Below are 7,197 nucleotides of genomic sequence, written 5' to 3'. Positions count from 1 at the left end.
AATGGCCGGCCAAAGTGGCTGATCTAGCAAATTCTACTGATAAGAATGTCTGAGCACATGAGCACAAGTGCGTTTTTAATGCCTATAATGTCCTTGACCTGGGACAGTCAGTGCTCAAGATTTAGTCATTGTGGCAAACCAGATAGGCATAACCAATAACAAAAACCGGAACTACCAACTTTGGTGAAAGAAAAAGGTATAAAACAGATGAGCTGACAGACAAAGACTTGAGATGCGGTTACCGTTATCTCGGCTTTGTTGCTGTGACAATAAAGTCTTATTTTGGCATCTGAAACTCTGCTTCTCAACTTCATTGGCCGCACCCAAGAAAAATCCACAACGTAAGCAGCTACAAGTTGCAAAGACTAAAGTCTCAAAAGTTAAGAGTCAACCACGCCTACCTAAAACAGCTTGTTCTAACATGCCCCCACATGTCTATGTCACTATGTGGGAAGATTTGCATAACGCCGCCCAAATGTTCACACAGGCACTGTGTGTTTCATTGTGAAAGCGAAACTACTTAGTTTGGCCTTCCAAAAGAGGACGATATCCGCTTCGTCATGCCTAGAGCTGATCCGTGCTGGTTGCTGAAGAAATACATTTCCCCCCACATAGAAGAAAAGAACCAGACTGAAATTCCTTAGGAGACCTTTTAACCTCTCTGGTCCTCACAGAACATGTCCTTATGTTCACAGAATGGCACAGAAATGGTCTTTTACAGATGTAGATGCACCAAAATGAACTCAAAAAGGCTTATAAACTAATATCAGTCCATTGCTTAACTCCATATCATGTATGTAACCCACACATTCGACGATCATGTTCTAATCACTTATTGTGTCAACAACTTGAATATTACATCCCCCTTCTTTGAAAGCTTGACATACTATGTTAATGAACAAAATATTGCAGCTGTGCAAATCCTTAAGGTATAACATACCAATGAAACAATCAGTATACATAAGAACAAAAATATAACAACATATTTATATCAATGGTAGTGACAAAACATTTTTTTTATATGGCCCGCCTACACCCTTTACAATTATAGATCATCATTATAAACACTTTGCGTCCTGATCTGGTCACATAACGTGGAGTAACAGAATAAGTGTTATTTATTTAATTTGAATGTTTCTGAGGTGAAGCATCTTTAAAATGAATGGAAATTGACACAGAAGAGAAAATATCAGATCCAAAGAAGCAGTCAAATGTCACCAGTATTCTGTTTCAGTTGACAGCAAGACTTATAATTTAACTAATTATTGTTAACTATAATGTAACTTATAATTTATATGTCAGTTAAATTACCTGTAAAAGCATATGTAGCCACATACATTTCTAAATCTTAAAATGTAGCATACCACAGTGCTTTGATCATGGTGTTGCATTCGTTGATATTCCTTGAACGTCTTCATAGAAGTGTTAGGCATGCAGGTGTCTGGGGAATAAAGGTGTGTTTCATGATTAAAACCATTCTTCCAAATTAAAAAATATTATCTCTAACAGTGTTTTTTATTGGGCAATTAAATACTTCAGTCATGGCATGAAGTAAACTGGACTCATAGTGGTATTATGACTCTCAAAGTTATAAACAGCATGTCCTTGTATGGAGAAATCATAAATATAGCACAGCAAGGGTTGCTGTTTGTATCACGAGGTTTAGGTCACTCATCATTACAAGTACCAGTGAAGGCTTGATGGGAACAATCAGTAAGTCTTCAGCTTCATTTACTTTGAAGATAAAGTGCTTATTTGAATGTATTTCCAGTTGGATCTTCAAATATATTATTTTACTGTGTTTTATATTTAAGGTAGCATTCATTGATTTTGAGATGCATTCAGAAGAGTCTGAGGTTATAGCTTGATTTAAATAAACATACAGTAAATGTCTTATAACACTTGGTGTAAGGTAATATATTGAAAGTATTTTTTATTTCATTTAGGGAAATGGCAGTCATTTTTCTATGCCTAGCTAAATATGTATCTGAAGCTCAAATGAAAAAAAACAAAACATTGTGGCTTGCTAGAAGGGCTGTTGTAATACATATTGCAATAATATCAAGTTTTGTCTCATAGAAATGCACATTTGATAGTAGTTTGAGTTTGGATGAAGATGCAAATTTGTGTTCATTTATTAACAAAAACAGTAACATCTGTAAAAATGGTGACACACTAATTTTTATATGGTAACATTTAAATACTCTGACTATTTGAATTTAATTAAAATTAACCATTGGTCTTCCATAGCAGCATATATTTAGATCATGATAACCACAGTTAAAACCATGCATATAGCACCTCTTTAATGCCCCAGTGGACTGTTTATTGTGGTTACTTCCCCTTTTGTTGGTTTAGCCCGTTCAATCATTAGTTAATTATCCTCATTGTGCTCACCTGTCTGCCCCTCGTTATCTGCCCTATTAGTTCCTGTCTCTTGTATTCTAGTATTGTCGGTTATTGTGAATGTTACCCCGAGTGTGTGTGTCTCATCTACCCGAATCTGCCTTGTTGTCGCTACATTAAATATCCTTATTTGAATCCTTGTCATCCTCGTCATCCTGCCTGCCTCCACACACCTTGAGCGTGACAGAATAACTGACCCAAGAAGTAAAGTATAGTGGCGTCTTTCCCCTCATTTGTTTTTTCCAGTTTTACCAGTTTTTATTTTTTTCTATGGATTACCCCGCCTTCGAAATCCTCCTGCTGGAGCAGGGGGAACATTGGTCTTCCATAGCAGCATATATTTAGATCATGATAACCACAGTTAAAACCATGCATATAGCACCTCTTTAATGCCCCAGTGGACTGTTTATTGTGGTTACTTCCCCTTTTGTTGGTTTAGCCCGTTCAATCATTAGTTAATTATCCTCATTGTGCTCACCTGTCTGCCCCTCGTTATCTGCCCTATTAGTTCCTGTCTCTTGTATTCTAGTATTGTCGGTTATTGTGAATGTTACCCCGAGTGTGTGTGTCTCATCTACCCGAATCTGCCTTGTTGTCGCTACATTAAATATCCTTATTTGAATCCTTGTCATCCTTGTCATCCTGCCTGCCTCCACACACCTTGAGCGTGACAGAATAACTGACCCAAGAAGTAAAGTATAGTGGCGTCTTTCCCCTCATTTGTTTTTTCCAGTTTTACCAGTTTTTATATTTTTCTATGGATTACCCCGCCTTCGAAATCCTCCTGCTGGAGCAGGGGGAATGCTCTCTTGAGGACCACACAAGCGACTTTCTGTCCCTGGCCCACCTCACGCACTACCCGGACAACAGCCTCTGTATCTTCTACAGAGTTGGACTTAACGCCACCACATGAGCGCAGTTGTCTGGGGATGGTCCTCGAGAGAGCTTCACCACCTTCGTCGAGTGGGTGCTGGTGTCCTGCAAGTCCCAGCTAACCGTGGGCATCGCTGACGATGACACCAGCCCCACTCAGGACCCTGAGCCCAGCCCCCCATCCCCGGACGGAGCATAAGCCTGGGCCCACCGATGACGGAGAGCCATTTCCCGCCGCGATCCACGAGCCGGAGCAAAGCCCCACGGCTGAGAAGAGGATCGCATCGGATGTTGAGCCCAACGCGTCAGACCAGGTGCGAGAGCCAGTGACCGTGCCCACCACGAGGGAGCAAGCCGTGGACTGTGTGAGCGCGAAGAGGAGCTCCGCCCCCTGCATCATGGCTGAGGGTGAGCGGACTATGGAGGGAGTTCAGGGCCAAAATGAGGATGAGAGAGGGAGGGCTCCTGATGTTTCATTAAGCCCAGGAAGGGATCCTGATGTTTCATTAAGCCCAGGAAGGGCTCCTGATCCCCAGTCTAGCCCAGGAAGGGCTCCTGATCCCCAGTCCAGCTCAGGAAGTGCTCCTGATGTTTCGTTCAGCCCAGGAAGGGCTCCTGATGTTTCGTTTAGCCCATGAAGGGCTCCTGATCCCCAGTCCAGCCCAGGAAGGGCTCCTGATGTTTCGTTCAGGCAAGGAAAGGCTCCTGATGTTTCGTTTAGCCCAGGAAGGGCTCCTAATGTTTCATTTAGCCCAGGAAGTGCTCCTGATCCCCAGTACAGCCCAGGAAGGTCTCCTGATCCCCAGTCCAGCCCAGGAAGTGCTCCTGATGTTTCGTTTAGCCCAGGAAGGGCGCCTGATCCCCAGTCCAGCCCAGGAAGGGCTCCTGATCCCCCGTTCAGCCCAGGAAGGGCTCCAGCACAAGAGCTCTCTCCAGTGCTTGCTCCTCAAAAATGTCCGCCCTCCCACCCGCTCCGGCCTCTTCCAGTGTCACCATGGTTAGAGTCTCCCTCACCTCCGCCTCCAGCCTCCGAAGCCTGGACTCCGCCTCGGTCTGTAGACCCAGTGGCTCCACCTCTGCTCCTAGCTCCCTCGCCTCCACCGTCACCCATCGATCCATCAGCTCCACCGTGCTCCCTCCTCCCTCCGGCTCCGCCTTGGTCGGGCGTCGACCCACCATCGCCTCTGGACTCCTCTCCTCTGGCTGTGCCTCATCGCTCTGTCCCACCGGCTCCGTTGGGCTCCTTCCTCCCGCCAGCTCCACCTTGGTCCTCAGTCGCTCCGCCTCCGCAGCAGATCTCTGGATCTCCGCCTCTGTCGCCAGAGCCCTCAGCTCCACACTGGCCCCCCCGGATCCTCGGCATCCCCCTGGCTCGTTGGCTCTCCGCCTCGGGCTCCTCCTCCACCTGCTCCGCCGCCGTTGGTCGGCCCCATGGAGTCAGTGGACATTCCTCCTCCCTCCGTCGGCTCCACGGTGGGCCGCTATTATGGCTGTGGCCTGGGTCCTACCTGGCTCCTCCTGCTCCGGTTCCCTCCTGTCACCTCCCTGGCTCCTCCCTCCCTGGACTCTGTTAGACGTCCTCCTCCTGGAAGGCCATCCTCCGCCGGAACCTCCACCTGTCTGGTCTGCCTGCCAGCCCTTTGCCTTCCCCTGTCACCATCTCACATCCACTGCTTTGTCCTCCTCCTAGTCCCCCTCCGCCTCTCCCTCTGTTTTTACAGTGCGAGGACGCACCTTCCAGGAGAGGGGAGTAATGTAACGCCCCAGTGGACTGTTTATTGTGGTTACTTCCCTTTTTGTTCGTTTAGCCCGTTCAATCGTTAGTTATCTTCACTGTGCTCACCTGTCTGCCCCTCGTTATCTGCCCTATAAGTTCCTGTCTCTTGTATTCTAGTATTGTCGGTTATTGTGAATGTTACCCCGAGTGTGTGTGTCTCATCTACCCGAATCTGCCTTGTTGTCTCTACATTAAATATCCTTATTTGAATCATTGTTGTCCTCGTCATCCTGCCTGCCTCCACACACCTTGACCGTGACAACCTCACTCCCAAAATATAACTATATGGTGTCTATGGTGTTTGTATAAAAAAACAGCAGCCTAAATACATTTCATATAAATGCTATAGCTTAATCACAAAAATACTGTAATTATATTTCATTACTGCTTTATTTAATACGTTTACAATAAAGTAATACAATTCTATATGAAAATATTTTCTGCCATAATATCATGGTGCAGTTAGTGTTACTACAGTAAATCCATGGTGAATGATGGTGATTTGTAGATTGAAAGGCCTTCTGACTGTATCATTGTGCACAGTGTTTCTCCAAAGTCGCTTTCAAGGAAAATATTGTTCACTCGGCGGCCATATTTGCAGAACCGGGCAGCTATTTTGGGCATCCAAGACCAAGTCCTGACTAAATGAATGTGGGAATCCTGAAATCTCAAAAATTGCTTTATGAACTCATAACTGAATTACATATTTCAAATCAGCAACAAAATCTGAAATGAACTGTCTCTTGATTGTTGTTCCTTATGCTTAAATAACATTAAAATACTCTTATTTTTCATTCTAGACCAGTCAGTGCGCAGTCATAATTGCGAGTCTCAGGTTTCTATGGAAGCCGGAGCCTCTAACAGTAGCTACAGTGATGCAATGAATTTACCAGTCAGTGATTGGCTCTTTCATTTAGAAGGCGGGGCATATTCCACCATATTGCACGCTGCAGATTCTCCCTTTCATAAGTAATAGGAGTGAATCATCTTTGTATATCTATAGTCTTTGGTTTCTCCTGCTTGTCAGCACTGTTTCATTAGGCTTTAAACAAGATTAATCACTGAGACATTTATGTTCTTCGATGAATTCAAGAGCTTCTCTTGATTTCACAGCGCTGTTTAGTGTCGCGTGACCAAGACAATCAGCGAGTAAGTTCCACTCTAGTATGCTCCGGCTGCGCTGCTGCTTGAACTTCGAGTCGAGTGGATAAATGGTCAGTGTAGCGCGTGCTTCAAATAAGTAGCGCTACTTTGTTCCGCTTTTGCCGCATAAACATTATATCAAACATGCATCGAACTCTTATTTTCGGTTTATAGAAAAAAAATGATATTGCACTAATTATCGTTGTCGGTTTATCATCCAGCCCTATTTGCTAGGATCCATCAGAGCAGAAATTACAAATGATGTGAAAAAAGGGGAAACTCTGTTACTACTGAATGGTATACTCTTTAAAGTTCTGCATCTTGTTGATGTAAAGTTCTATTTCTGTCTGCTCGGCTGTGGTAATGCAAATCCCCAACCAACAGCAATAGTCCCAGCAAAGGGAAAACACAGTCTTTGTGAAAAATCATGATTTTGACATCGTAATGATAATTTGACACCCAGGGTAGAAGAATGCTTCATTTTCCAGAATCCATTACCTGTGTTGAATTTCTCTGAAATAGAATTGCCAGTTCCACTTCCTTTTATTCCAAATCAAATACCAGGTCAACTGGATGTGGCCAGTTGAAATCAAATTCCAACCGCTGAATTGAAAGGGAACCGATTCTCCAATTCTGAATTTTGCCCAACCCTGTCACATACACCCAAATAGCAAAGAACAACTAAATCATTCAACGTGAGATGTAGGAGGTGGGGTGCAATGTCTTAAATGTCCTGTCATGTCTGGACTCTTTCTCTAACATGAAAGAAATAAATATTTATATACAAAATTTGACCTTGAACATTATACTTAGGATGGGATATCTAAAATATAGAGATAAAGCATGTTGCACTTTCTCAAATGTTTTTATATAAATACATTTTTCAAATATTGTTTTTCAAGGGCGTTTCACATCTGGCTCCTTGGTGCGTTGGGCTTGGATCCGCACCACAACAATTAGTCCGAGATCATCTGAGCAAAGTCTCTTGGCCTGACTGA

At 43.9% G+C, this 7,197-nt stretch overlaps 1 pseudogene; it reads right to left on the bottom strand.

Moving 5' to 3' along the window:
* Window positions 1-4,716: 4,716 nt before the first annotated feature.
* The window catches only part of LOC107571838 (myosin heavy chain, fast skeletal muscle-like), a 21,821-nt pseudogene continuing 19,340 nt past the window's right edge, over window positions 4,717-7,197 (bottom strand).

The sequence above is a fragment of the Sinocyclocheilus grahami genome, unplaced genomic scaffold, assembly GCF_001515645.1.
Source record: "Sinocyclocheilus grahami isolate Dianchi unplaced genomic scaffold, SAMN03320097.WGS_v1.1 scaffold1659.1, whole genome shotgun sequence".
Lineage (NCBI taxonomy): Eukaryota > Metazoa > Chordata > Actinopteri > Cypriniformes > Cyprinidae > Sinocyclocheilus > Sinocyclocheilus grahami.
The sequence above is the reverse complement of the archived record's forward strand: the minus strand, read 5'-3'. Positions and strand labels throughout refer to the sequence as shown.